Below are 14,818 nucleotides of genomic sequence, written 5' to 3'. Positions count from 1 at the left end.
TCAATGCATCATCAGTTGCGTAGCTAGCGTTGGGCAAGGGGGGAATCTGTCACTGAGTGCAGCATCCATGGGGGCCCAAAGTGATATTACAGAATTTTAAAATGAAATGTTTTTCATTCTTGGCATACAGAAAGGGATGCAAAATCTTCAGTTGTCCCCAGGTGTTGAAACCCCTAGCTACGGCCTTGTGCATACACAGGGCTGGCACTACGCATTTTCTCTCCTAATGCAGTCGCTCTGGATCCTAAATTCTGCTGCCTAGTGCCTTCCTAAATTCTGAAATTTTGCCTTTTCTCAATTTTGTTGCTTGGTGTGTCACTAAATTCTAAAAATTCTGCTACACCTCCTTTGTAACTGGCCCATATCATATATCATTTCATATTTATTCTGATTGTTCATAGTACTAAAGAAATAAAATTAGCGTCTTTTCTTATACATTCTAAATGCATTTAGTTTTTTAGCATAACAGAAATCTTTAATGAAATCCAAAAATTCTAAAATGAAAGGAAAACATATTGAAGGAAGAAACTGAATACATAAAAAAAGGAAAATTATTCTTCAAAGATATGTACAGCTTTTATTATGTAAATTAAGCAGTTGTTTACAATTTCAGCCTTTGCTATAATTTTCCATTTCCTCACCAGAATGGAAATCACTTAGATAGTTTTTAAACTAAGGTTTTTGGCTTGTAAGAAAGAATTTGTTTTTGGCCTTCGCTTGCACACTGCATTAGTTTTTACCAGCTCTAGTAATTTGTAATTATTCTTCTTTGCGTTATATTCATCTTTGCATTTGTTGCACAATAACTGCATTTTGCTCAGTTACGAGGTTGTTACGATGTGTTCTGAGCCGGCTTAGATTAAAATTAAATTGTGTAGGTCTTTGACTACTAGTCTACATTTTTAGTTTTAATCTGACAGTTCCTGATTAATTGGATCACCATAAGCTGTAGTTGATTTTGCTAGCATAATAACATGCCTTTATCATTTAAGGTCTTTTTAAATAAGAGGTTTATTTAAACCTTTATCTGACTTTGTAGCTACTTCAGTCATAGTGATAATTTGCTTCACATCTGTCAGGGGTTTTGGATTATTTAGCTTTTATCAGATCAAGTAAAACCTCATAGGTACATAGGACAAGTTAGGAGATAAACAATCAGAAACCAGTGGAAATATTGTTTTGCATATTGAAACAAATTTCTAATAATTAGAAAAGATGCTTAAAGAGAAGGAAATTGATATAAACTAGCCAGAATGTCTGGAAAGGCTTCATATTAAAAAGATGCATAAATATTTTGTTGAATATTGTTCTTACAAAGCGTAAATGTTTTGTAGCTTTTAAGGTGCAGTTATCTTAATGTCGTACAAGAATCTATATCATAAATTACATTAATTTTAAACTGTTACATGTTAATAGATTGTGATTTTAATAGTACTTTTGTAACAAATATTTTTAAAAAATGAATTAAATAGTGGCCATGTAAATCTATAATGACTAAGGGTATCTAACTATCTATTGAATTATTTGTAACTAGCTGGTCACCCTTAAAAGTTATTTTTGCATATTAAAGGGAGTTGTTGCCTTTCATTAATCTTTAACGTGGTCATAAGATACAGCACAAAAATGTAAAAGTTAATGTGAAACTCAATTCTTTGTATCTAGTGGAAGACTTAATACAAAAGAACTTATCACTTTTGGTGCTTTAGTGCCTTATTAGAACCTTAAAATATATTAACTGAGTTAGAACCCCAGGAACTCTACATGGAATTATGACACTAACTCCGTTAGACAGGTAGAGCACAACTAACTTTAAAAACTTGCCAACCGTGCCAATATCAGGCTTTCAAGTTAGTTCTGATCAGTAGGCCTCTCTCTAGGCAAGCAGCAGTTGTGGCAACAACCAGTCTTCTGAAACAAATTATGCCAATTATGATTTTCATTTTCATTTTAACCTATGCCGTTTGACATGAAATTGATTTGTTATTTACTAAACCTCTAAACTGAGCAACTATATGGTAAAATGAGACATAAAAGAAAAAAATTAATGTTAAGCTAACTGTTAAAAAAAGTTAAATAAAATGTCACTAATCTTCTTTCAAATATGTCTGTCTATAATAAGGGTGAAATATTTAATGCTGTATATAAATAAATATTTTATAAAGTTTATTTTATTCTCAAATTTGTTTTGTAATTATGTTTAATAATAATGCATTCCACTTGTGGATCTATTTTATTCTTAGAATGGTATTATTACAAAAGTGAAGTTCAGGATAGCTAATATCTTATTTGAATTTATTTAGTTCCCATTTGTTGGTGGTTCCTTAAATTTTTTTCATTAATGGTTCTTTAAAGTCCTTAAAAGTACTTAATTTCCAAGTGCAGAAATGTGTATGAACCCTGTACTTACTATCAAAGGTTGGAGTTACTTCAATGTTCCTTAATTTCATGAAAAGTTTAAATTTTCTCAGTTTTCAATAATTGTTCTAAAGTTCTCTAAATTTTGTTTATTTCCCCTTATAGTTTCCAAAACCAATGCAGTTTGTGCTTTTATAAATGCCTTTTAATTTTTTTTTTTTTTTTTTTTTTTTTTTATGTGGCTAACATTGAACAGTTGGAGTTATTTAAAAACTGAGAACTCTGTTTGTTTACTGGATATGAAATGATTTCCTGAGGCTTAAGAACAAGAAATGTGATTTGTTACCAAATATGGTAATTTTTTTAACCTATGAGGGGTGTTTAAATGCAAAGGTACGAAATGACACTGTGAGTATAATTGAAGTCTTTATTCACAAGTAATCGCCTGAGTACAACTGTTCCACTGGTTCACGAGCTAAAGGAATCCCTGTTCTCAGAATTCCTGTGGATGTGACAGAAGCCAGTCCTCCACTGTGTCTTTCAGTTCATTGTCCAAGTTGAAGTGCTTCCCTTTGAGACGTTTTTTAGTGGACAAAATACATGGAAGTCACAGGGCGACATGTCTGGGCTGTAGGGGTGGATGTTCAAGCTGCTCCCACTTGGCCATTACACATTGTGTGACCTTGGAGATGTGTAAACATGCGTTATTGTGGAGCAGAATCAGTCCCTTCATGAGCAGCAGCCTAGGACATTTTTTCTTGGTGGACTTGTGTATGCTGTGGTGTGTCTCACACTGCATTGTTAGTGATCTCTCTGTGCTCGAGGAATTCAATGAGTGGCAGATCTCAGATGTTGAAAAAGATGGTGAGCATCACCTTGCCTGTTGAGGGCTCATCTTTGAATTTTTTAAGGGGAGGTGACAACGCACACTTCTACTGTATGCTGTCCCACTTTTCTCACTGTGACCCTCCAATCACTTTTTACCAGGTAGTTCATGTTGTTGATGAGTTCAACTGTGATTACCATGTTTGCCTGGCCTGGTCTCAGGTCATCACTCAAACACTCCCAGCCTCATGAAAATGGGCACTCCTCTTTCTCACTGACTAGTCGGACACACAGTCTCCCCCATATCCGGCCATCATCCAGCAGTGAATATTGGGCGGTTTAACCCTTTTTGCAATCAGAAATCTGATAACACTTTGCAGCTCCTCAGTCATCGAATTTTGCAATGTGACTGCCATGATGCCCTCACACGCACTGCTGCATCAACTCAATCGAAAGCACAACTGCCTGCTTCTCTCCTACATCATGTGCGCAATCATGCTGGCACTACACTCACATCCGTAAACACTACAGTAGTGCTCTAATTGCAGTTTAAACACTACACTTGTGCCATCCCTAGACAGTGCATTCCATGTCCCTACACACTACACTTGCCCAGCACCGGATTTAGCATTTTTCTTAGGTGGGGCAAAAACGCAAAACTGCCGCCCTCACCCAGCTTCCTTTAAGTTGTTGTAACAAATTTTAATTTTTTAATAAGCATAGAAATAAGTACGGTTTGAGATAAAATATAAAATCTATTTTATAGTTAGAAATTCTTTATATGCCATTTTTATTATAAAAAAAATGTACATAACAAATGGTTTAGTTTCTTTATTTACAGCAAAGCATAAGAGGGCTATCTGCCTAAGAGAAAAGATGCCTTCACTGAATACTTTCTAAGAGTAATTGGCTCGTATGCAAATTACGCATGAGCGAAATGACGGAAATGCCCACACAACCAGCTAAGTCACTGGGATTCTAACCCTCGACCGAACTACCAGTATTCAGACGCTCAGCCGCCAGTAGCCCGACACACATACCAAATGTTATATAATTAAAAACTCATGCAAACTCTCCTAAATAATCAATGCTCTGAAATAATCAAACTTACATTTTCCTGAAATAGGCATTTTTTTCAATATTTTGCAACAATAGCTACTCATACTAATAAATGATACAAATAGTAAGCGATTCAATACTAAACACTAAAGTAATTCAGCACAGTACAAAAATGGGAATAACGCATTATTAAATAATAAAAAAAATTTTTAATAAATATAAGCAAATTACAAATCACTAATGCAATGGATTGAATAATTTTATACCGATTTCTCTATACTAACAGTAACTGTAATGTAGTACGTTAAAAATTCATTTCACAATAACGCCTTTATGTAGCCCACTCAAGAACTCTACACAGCCCGATAACATAATAAATACTAGCATATTCACACAAAAGACATTTTTGCACTGTAATAATCAAATTTACATTTTCTCTGAAATGCACAGTTTTGCAATATTTGAAACGATAATTAGCCAAACTATGGAAAACGATTCAGTGCTAAATACTAAAGCAGTTCCACATAGTACAAAAAATAGAAATGACACATTACTAATTGATATCTTAAACAAATGTATTTAAGTTATAAATCACAAATGAAATGGATTCAATAATCAGCACACTAATTTCTCTAAATTAACAACAATTTTAACCTGGCAACTTAAAATTTCATTTCACTATAACGCCTTTATGTAGGCTACTCAAGAACTCTACTATCGTCTTCTCACAGCCCGATAACGTAGTAAATACTTACATATTCACACAGAAGACTATTTTTGCACTGTAATAAACGAGTTTACATTTTCTCTGAAATACGCAGTTTTGCAATATTTGAAACAATAATTAGCCAAACTAATGGAAAACGATTCAATACCAAATACTCAAGCAGTTCTGCATAGTACAAAATATAGAAATGATACATTACCAATTACTTTTCTTAAACAAATATATACAAGTTATAAATCACGAATGAAATGGATTCAATAATTAGCGCACTAGTTTTTCTAAATTAACAGCAGTTTTAACCTGGCACTTTAAAATTTCATTTCACTATAACACCTTTATGTAGGCTACTCAAGAACTCTATTATCGTCTTCTCACAGCCCGACAAGATAATAAATATTTACATATTCACAGAAAAGACTATTTTGGCACTGTAATAATCAAATTTACATTTTCTCTGAAATATGCAGTTTTGTAATATTTGCAATAATAACTAGTCAAATTAATGGAAAATAATTCATACTAAATACTAAAGCAGTTCAGCATATTACGAAAAATAGAAATGGCTCATTATTAATAATAGCTTAAATGAATATATACATGTTACAAATTACTAATGCAATGAATAATGAAATTCTTTTTTATCAATAACATACTTAAATAAGTAAGTTCTAACGTTCAATCAAATATGCAGTCATAAATAAAAATAATATTTAGTTACAACGCTCTTAAAGTATTATGGGATTAAAATTTTACTCTGCGAGCCTTTTGTTCTGCAAATAAGTCTATGGTATCGTTATAATTAATTTGATGTGCTGCTTGATTTTCGATTGCCAGAATTGCGAGACTTGACAAACGCTCCTGGCTCATCGATGATCGCAGATAGTTTTTAATAAGTTTTAATTTGCTAAAACTTTGTTCACATAGAGCCCACCAGCGGCCGAGCGGTAAAGTCGCAAAACACTGGTAGTTCGGTCCGAGGTTCGAATCCCGCGAACGGGCTGGCTGCATGGGCGTTTTCGTGGTTTTCCCCATGTGTAATGTGTATACGGGCCAGTTTCCCTTAGAAAGTCCTCCACGAAGGCATCCCTCATCTTAGGCAGATAGCCCTCGAGGCTTTGCCATAATCACACACACACACACACACAAAACTTTGTTCACAGCTTGCGGATGTAGTTGGAAGTGTAGAGTAAATCCGCAGTGCAATACAAATATTGTAAAAAGCATCCTGCAAATCATAGGTGTAGATCTGTTGCAAGAGATTGAAAGCGCTGGCCTTTTTTATGTCACTGAATAGCATTGAGGCTTGTTCTTTAAAAATGGCAAGTTCCTGGCAGAAAGACAGTTTGTTGAAAGGTACAATACAGCATCCATAACTATGTGCAGGATCTCTCTCCACTTTTCTTTCTCTGTGTGAATTAGTCGTTCAATGTCACGATCGATGCCTTGACATGATTTCATTTGTTGTAGTCGAATTTTCCACTTAATCATGCACTCTCGGTGGATTTCAGATGCTTTGTGCTCAGTTAACCTTTCTGAAGCTTTTTTTCCTATTAATGAATCCTGTAGTACACAATGCTGATGTAGTGGCAGTGGCATGTTTCTGGTAAATCTTACAGGGTGAACAAAAAATTGCATTTTTAGGTTTAGAATATACAAGCCAAGATCTTTTAATCTTTTCACTATTTGCTAATGTTCTGTACCACAATGAAGAAGTTAAATGTCTGCCATCCTGTTCAGTGGACCTAAGGTCTATATTTTCTGGATGCTTTTTTGCTAATAATACAGCCTGACTGCTTAAGAAAGATCGTTGCTGATCCTTCATTTTTTCTGTGATTGGCCAACTTCCTGGGTCCAACAAATCAAAAGTTTTTAAGTCTTCTTTCTGCTGCCCACTCTCACCTAAATGAGAAGATTCTTTATACCCTAATTTTACGTCCATTAGATGTTCATTTGAGGTTGATGAAGAAGGTTGTTCTCTCAGTTGCTGAAATGTAGTCTGTTTAAGGATGATAGATGAAGATTCTTCATCTTGCTTATGCAAATTGCAAGAAATATCCTTTAGAATCTCGTCATCATTGGAAGTTGAGGCAAAGTTTGATGGTTCGTCTTTTCTGTGAAGCCATTTTTTTCATTTTAGCTGCAATTTGTTTTCTCTGTTCGGTCCTGTCTTTTGCTCTTTTTCTATATTCTGCTCCTGAGAGTTTTTTTCTAGACGCTCTCATGATTTTTTTTACATTAAATAATATACTTAATAAGAAAATTAAAAATTGACGTAATTACACTCAGTAAAGTCTTAGGGTTGTGCCTGATGGCAGTGGTGATAAAGACAAAGCATATTTTGCTTCCCTTAAATAAAGCTAAGACTAAACTAAATAAAATTCATGCTTTATTCCGTAAATAAAATAAAAGAGCTAACACTGTAGCCTTTACATTTAAAATCGTTTGATTGAAAGCAAACTAGCATAATGCTAACTGATAATCACGCAAGAGAACAAGAACAAGAAGCTTCGCCGATACCGGCGTACATATATATTATACTCGGCCAACCTGCCGATCTTGACGTCATCGGCCAATCGGCGGCAACCACGTTAGCTTACCGCTGATTGTCCTCCGATCAAAATTTGCATGTGGAAAATTAAAGCCAACAGTGCCTTAGGGCTCGCGGATGCGAGCGCTAACTAACTGGTTGCGTCTCGCTAAATACAATGAAGAATACTGGAAGCAGGCACATTAAAAGAAAATGAGAGAACAAAAAACTCTCCAAACTTTAAAAAATATAAAAATAATAAACCCATTTTAAAGCCTAAGTTGCCGACCAGCTGCAAAAAATCAAAATGCCTTACTTCATTTCTTAGAGGCATAGTCCACGTTGACGGTCTGCTGTATATTCTCGATGTTCATTAATCTAAATTATTTCATTTGTCCAGGATGGTACAAGGTTAATTTGTAATGGGCGATAGGAAATAGTTACAATTTACAGTGCTTCTCCATTTACTTCCCAAGAGGCGTCAGTATGAAAATAAGGCGCCTCTATGCTCTGTTTCTCATTTGAATATCTCCGCCTAGAGAGAGGACAACAAAGGGACTCCAGGCGTCACTTACAGGGACCAAAGACCAAGGCGTTTACGGAGTACCTTTGTAATAAAACTAAATTACCTCCCCATCATCGAAATGAAACATTTAAATAAATAATGAAAACAATGGCTAAAGAGACTGAGAGGAAGACCGTTAAGTGTTTAACAAAGATAAGTCCCCTGACGAAATAGGGTAGGACGGGGGTGGACCTAATAAGCTTATAAAGCGAAAAAAGTTTTCCTCTCTCCTTAGGAACTCCAGGAAGTCTTCACACTCTCCATCTCACAAAACCTCCTCTTTCAAAAAACTAAGGGTTACAGTTACTTTTACTTTTCGAAGCCAATAGCAGCCAAGAGGGAAAGAAACATAAGAGAAATATAATTGCAAATTACGAGAACAAGTAAAAAATATCTAATAAGCAGGTAATTACTTGAATAACAGTAATAAATACGAGAGCTAACTGCAAGAAATTTTCCCCAATACTTTGAGCTTGCCCTGATATTTCATGGAAAAAGAACAAATGTATGTGAAGCATTTCATTCAAAATTCAGTGCTAATTTTTACCCATCCTAATAAGATGGGATGTTAACATAAACAAATTCTAATATACAGGAAAAAGAAATATATGGTGCAAGTTTAAAAAGAAATGGATGAACAGGAGATTAAAAATTCTAAGAGATGAATATAAGACAGTTCGAAATTATTTGTTTAATTTTGAACAGATTTCATATGTTCTTAATTATTATTTAAATTTGTATTATAAATTAAATGTATTTCATATTATATCGGTGAGAGAAGTAATTGGGAAACAAAATAAATATTTAAACATATCTTAAAATATGGAATCTGTAAGAAAGTTAAGTAAGTTAAACTTCAGTGATTAAAAATTGGAAAAGTAAATAACAGCTTACTATGACATACATTATAATAATATTTGTATGAACAGAGTCGTAGCTAGGGTTTTCAGCGCCCAGGGACAACTGAAGATTTTGCACCCCCTACTGCTTGCCAAGGATAGAAAACATTTAATTCTAAAATGTCGTAGCATCAGTTTGCCGCCCCTTGGATTCTGCGCCCGGGGACAGATGCCCCCTCTTGCGCCCCTCTAGCTACGCCTCTGTGTATGAATTTAGAACCGTTTAACAAACCGAATATTTAGATTTAATGAAAAGAATTTTGAAAATTAGATTAGAACTATTAACCTAAAATGGTGAATTTGAAAGTTAAGACCATTCCATTATTCAAGAAGATTCATTAATATTTATTTAGGGGGAGAAAATAATTTAAACTGAATGACAAATTAATATTAGCATCTTCTCTTAAATCTGATATTTGATAGGTTGATTATATATATATATATATATATATATATATATATAACATATATATATATATAAATTTTATGTAGGTCATTAATTTATCTGGTTTACATATGTCAAAACTGATATATTAAACTTAAATATTACCTTCCAAAGTGAAATTAAAAGTGGACAAGTAATGTTAAAACTAAATACGAGAAAATTCAAACTAACTCAGTTATTCCGCTTCGTAAAATTATATCAGTAAATATAGATAATAATTTTAAGAAGCTCGATATAACTCAGTTTAATTTCAATTTACTCCTATTTAGTTTTTGACATTAATTGACCATGTAACAGCTTTACATATTATTAAAATATTGTAGTTTAAATAATTTAAATAGATGAACATTAAGGTATTTGTTAATGGCAATATTTGAAACCAGACTCGAGTGCCACGTGCGACTCTCGCACGAAGAATGTAATTTATTTTTAAATGATAGAATATGTTTTCTCTTCTTTTGTATGTCGCCATTTTTTTTGAGTGTTTCCATCATTGGAGTTGCTTCATTTCACCAAAGAAGTATCACAACCACTTTTTATTTCAAGAATTTAGAGAAAATATTTTAGTAAATCAACTATCTCTGCAGCATTTGTCCAAGACTTTAAGTACTTAAGTTCTTATTTCACATATATATGATAACTACCGAAACTAACATATAGCAGCTAAGAGTTACGATTTGGAAATTTTCGAATTCCTGTGAAACATAAAAAAGTTCTGGCTCATGATTCTTTTAAGCATTAGAAAAATATACTCTGAGTATAAAAGAAAGTAATTTTTACTTCAGCTCTTACTACATTTTCATGTAATATTTGCTCTGTATTTTCATTTGATATTTGCACAATTTTCACAATATCTGAAAAAGAAAATAGAGACTTATAGTCTCAATCAAATGTGTCCCATTTATAAAGGTAAATGACTTTTTATAGTAAGCAACTCTTCAGGTTCCTAGAAATAGAGGAAGCATCGTGCAGCAAACATTTTATCTCACAAAAGTCTTCGTACACTTAAAAAAAAATCTTCACATATTAGTAAATATTTTCATTTTTCATTAAATTAATATAGACTAGGATATCCTTTAGCATCCACAACAGCTTTTAAATATCAGGGAATAGATTTTACTAGTTTTTTTGTAATTTCTGTATCAATGTTCATTCTTTCTTCCATCATGCCTGTTTTGAGTTCGCTTTTCGTTTTGATGTCATGTTTTCGTACTCTAACCTCCGTTTCTTTCCAGATGTGTTCTATGGGGTTTAAATCTGGTGCCTGAGGTTGTGTTTTAAAAACCTGTGGCCAATTATAGAGTCACTACGGGCGAACGTTGAGAGTCGTATGCTTAGGATCGTTATCGTGATTACAAATAAAATTATGTCCAATACCCAAATTTTGGGTTGATAATTTTAAATTGTCTCTTAAAATATTTAAATAAAGAGAATGATTCATTATGCCATCAATAAATACCAAATTACCTAGTCCTGATGCTGCCATGCACCCCCACACAAGAACACCTCCACCGCCATACTTAACTGTTCCAACTAAATTCTTAGAATGAAGTTCATTTTTCCTTCTCCATACAGTTATTTGACCATTGGAACCAAAAATCTTAAATTTGCTTTCGTCAGCAAATAGGATATTATTCCAATACGTTTTGAGTGTACTTATCATTGATTTTGTGAATGAAAGCCTAAGCTTTCTGTTTTTCTCACTAACAAAAAATATTTTATGGGCAAAGCGCCCGTGTAATCCAGCTTCTCTGAGAATTCATCGAACATTTTCAGGTGAAACTGAAGTAGAAAAATTTGCCTTAAATTCTGCAGAAACTTTTACAGCACTCAAACGTGGGGTTTTCACAAATTTTCTAATAATAAATCTCTCATCACATTTAATTAACCTTCTTGGTCGACCTTTTCTTACCTTGTTTTCAATCCGATTTTCTTCTTTAAAGCATTTTATCACATATTGCATTTTAGAATGGGATAAATTAACTAATTTAGAGATATTTCGAATTGATTTACCACTACTATGGTAAAAATTATCAATTTTTGAATGCTGTTTGTAATTTCTTTAAGACTGCGACCCATTTTTCAATAATAAATAGAATATTATGAAGTGAACAATAAAAAATTAAAGCAAACGATTTTTTAAATGCCACCACAATGCAAAAATTAAAAAAAGCAGCAAACAACAATACTGATTTTGATTTTATCCGAAAATATTTCAGTGTACAAAGACTTGTGAGATAAAATGTTTGTCATTTTTTGATTATTAATTTCTTAAAAATAAAGTTTTGCTATATTTTAAAAATATTTCATGTAATTTTGTTACGAATGGATTATATATCTTATTATTAAAATCTCATTCAGAAAGTTTACTTTTAATTAATGGATAGAGCCCTGTTTCAATGAAAATCGTAAAATATTTTTAGTACGAACACTTTTGGGAGCCACTGTATATATATATATACCTTTAACGCAGTTCCGCAAATAATCCTCTTCAGTATGTTAAGTAAAATTGCTTTCATTTTAAGCACTTAAAGAGATGTTTCTACATTTCTGGTCTTTCCATTGATGTTCGAGTTCAAAAGTGGCCGAGGGGTAACATAGACAACTTGTTCAAACAATTTTATTATAGTGACTGCATTTAATCTTCTGTACATTGAATATTAGACATTGTTATCAGAACATCCTTAATGAAAGCAATTCTTCTAAAGCATATAGTATTGCATCATTACAATAGATTAATCAAGGAAATCAGTCTTTAATATTCACAGAAAGTTCCAAAGTTAAACTGTCCCCCCCCCATGAAAAGTTTATTTGAGCTTAAGCAGAAATTTAAATATGCAATAGTTTGGCAATATTAATAATTGTTGTCAGACACTTTTTTCCCTAGCAGTCTCATGATATCTCGACAATGAAAGCATAATTTTAAAATTAACAAGATTTAATGATACTTTATATTTTATCTTTACTTTTATTGCATCTCATCAATTAAATCAAGAAACTTCTATGTGTTAAATTTTACGACTACGACAGGTATTTATCATTTTTATTCACAGCAACGAGCATTTCTTAAATTTTTTAGCAAGAATATATTTTTTAAATATATTTTTATATCAATCCCGTTAGAGTCAATGGAACAAAACTTCATTTTTTAAAAGATATTTGTTATGTCAAAATCAATTGATTACATTAGAATTAGCCAGAACAGTTTGTCTTAAATGTTCCACAAAGTACTTAAAATTTTAAACCTCCTTTTTTAGTTCTCTAAAACTGGAAAATTTATTTTATTGTTTCAATATGAACAACAGAATTATTAAAAGCATTTATCTTACCTTATATCTTTAAATCCCAGTTGACAAAGAATGAAGCAATTTGTTTAATCCTTCAGCATCTGCTTCAGAAAAACTTTAAATGAAACAACAATCCATAGAGTTTCCATGCAACATGAGTGTGAATACAAGCCAAAAACTTAGATTACTTAGATTCATGCTTATTGGAAAATTTTGTAAAAAAAAAAAAAAAAAAAAAAAAAAAAAAGAGTGCAATAACATATAATATGGTACATTTCATTTTCAATCACCCTTGTTTATTGTTCGGATGCTATTCCAGAAGGCTTTTATGAAATTGAAAAACTCAGCAGTTATGCCAGGGTCTGTGTTCAGTTATGTCAGGGCTAAGTAAAGAGTTTAAGTCAAACTAATGAGAGGCAGCAAAGAACAACTAATGTCAGCAGTATAATAATGAAAGTTTAGTGTATACAATTCATTACACAAAATGTAATTAGTTCCTTAGCTACTTTCAATAACAAATTTTAATGTTAAAAATATTATATACACTACTGTAATATAATAATAAATAATATTATAGTATGTATATTATATTACAGTATGTACTAATGGATTATGAAATAAAAAGTTAAAAATCATAAGTTTTAAAAATAAATTTCTGAATTTTTGATGGAATAACTAATTTGGCACCCCTTCTATTTGTTCACCTGAGGGAAGTGCCTCACCTGCCTCACCCTCATCCTGGCTCTGGTAAATATTGATACCAAGTTTGTGCAATACTTTGACTTGTTACTTTAGCTTTGCGCCAAAAATCGCCGTTACACAAAGCCAATATAACAAGTCAAAGAACTGCACTGACTCGGTGTCCATGTATCGCCAATTTTCGGCAAAGAGCACCCATAAATATATTTTTACCAAATACTGCATCTCTTTCTGTCTTTTTTTAATGTAAGGAGGAAAAAATGTAATTGGAAATAAATGGCAAAATAAAAATGGATTGTGCAGATGTTACGGCCAAATACTGCGGGTAACACATAAGGAAAGACATTGACACCAGTTCTTTAATTTCATCTTTGATAGTTAGATATGTATAGTCCACATTTCTAGCTGTGCTAGATTCCACTTTATGCTGTGATTTGACAAAAAATACAAAGAAGTAATAGTGGGTTCAATTAATAATAATTACATGTTGATGTGAAGTTGGTTGGGTGCAGTCCAACTGCATAATGGAGGAATTACACAAAACAGCACATAGATGCAGCCTGTGTGCTGCCAAACTGCCCAGGATTGCATTTACCTTTCAGCAATATAAAAGTTGGATTTCTTATGTATAATTATGATAATGTTATATTAATACATGTCATACCTTTAGTGCAGACACTCAAAGAGAGCTGTATTATTGTCTCTATGGAACAGAATATGAAAAATTTGGTGATATTTTGTAATCTATCATTTTGCAAGACAATGCTTATATAAATGCAGTGCAAGCTGTGACTAATTTATTCAAATGAGGGAGTTAAGAAGGCATTCTGCCATCCATCATACTTCCTGAACTTACTTTATTATAATTTAGTTTGTTTTCATAAATTAAAGAACCACTTCATGGCATTGACTTCAAAATTGTTTCAGAGATTCTTCCAACATTAAACCATTTCATTAAGGCTATCAACAGACTGAGCACTGCTATTGGCATTCTACGATTTCTACATTTCTGGCAGTGTGTTGTACATAACTCTAGTGACTGTATTAAAGTACATTGAAACATGCATTTATTTTGTATCTTTGTTAAATAAATAATTGCCAAACTAAATTTTTATCTTTCATATTTTTAGTGCTCTCATTCCACTTAAGTAAGTTCTATTGTATTACAGAAAATTTCTATAAAACTTTAGTATAGTTTGCCTGTCTCATAGTTTGTGACGAAAGCAGTTATCTCTGATTTAGAAAAAATATTTTTTTTTTAATATTAGACATATTCAATGATTAAATTTTATACTTTTTGTTGTGTAAATAGCATTATGTTTGTTTATTTTACTTTATAGTCTTTTGATATGTAAGTTTTGATTTTTTAATCCATTCTTTTATTCTTATTTGTATAAAAATTTCTTGCATTCTTAATTTTAATTTGTTTA

At 32.4% G+C, this 14,818-nt stretch overlaps 1 protein-coding gene across 1 annotated transcript in view; it reads left to right on the top strand.

Annotated features, from left to right (window-relative positions):
• The window catches only part of LOC118201686 (transcriptional adapter 3-like), a 105,479-nt gene that overhangs the window by 16,673 nt on the left and 73,988 nt on the right, over nt 1-14,818 (top strand). The window lies entirely within an intron of this gene.

The sequence above is a fragment of the Stegodyphus dumicola genome, chromosome 6 (assembly GCF_044657685.1).
Source record: "Stegodyphus dumicola isolate Sdum_Otavi_A_Nest chromosome 6, ASM4465768v1".
Lineage (NCBI taxonomy): Eukaryota > Metazoa > Arthropoda > Arachnida > Araneae > Eresidae > Stegodyphus > Stegodyphus dumicola.
Note: the sequence above shows the minus strand (reverse complement) of the source record. Positions and strands in the feature narration are given on the sequence as shown.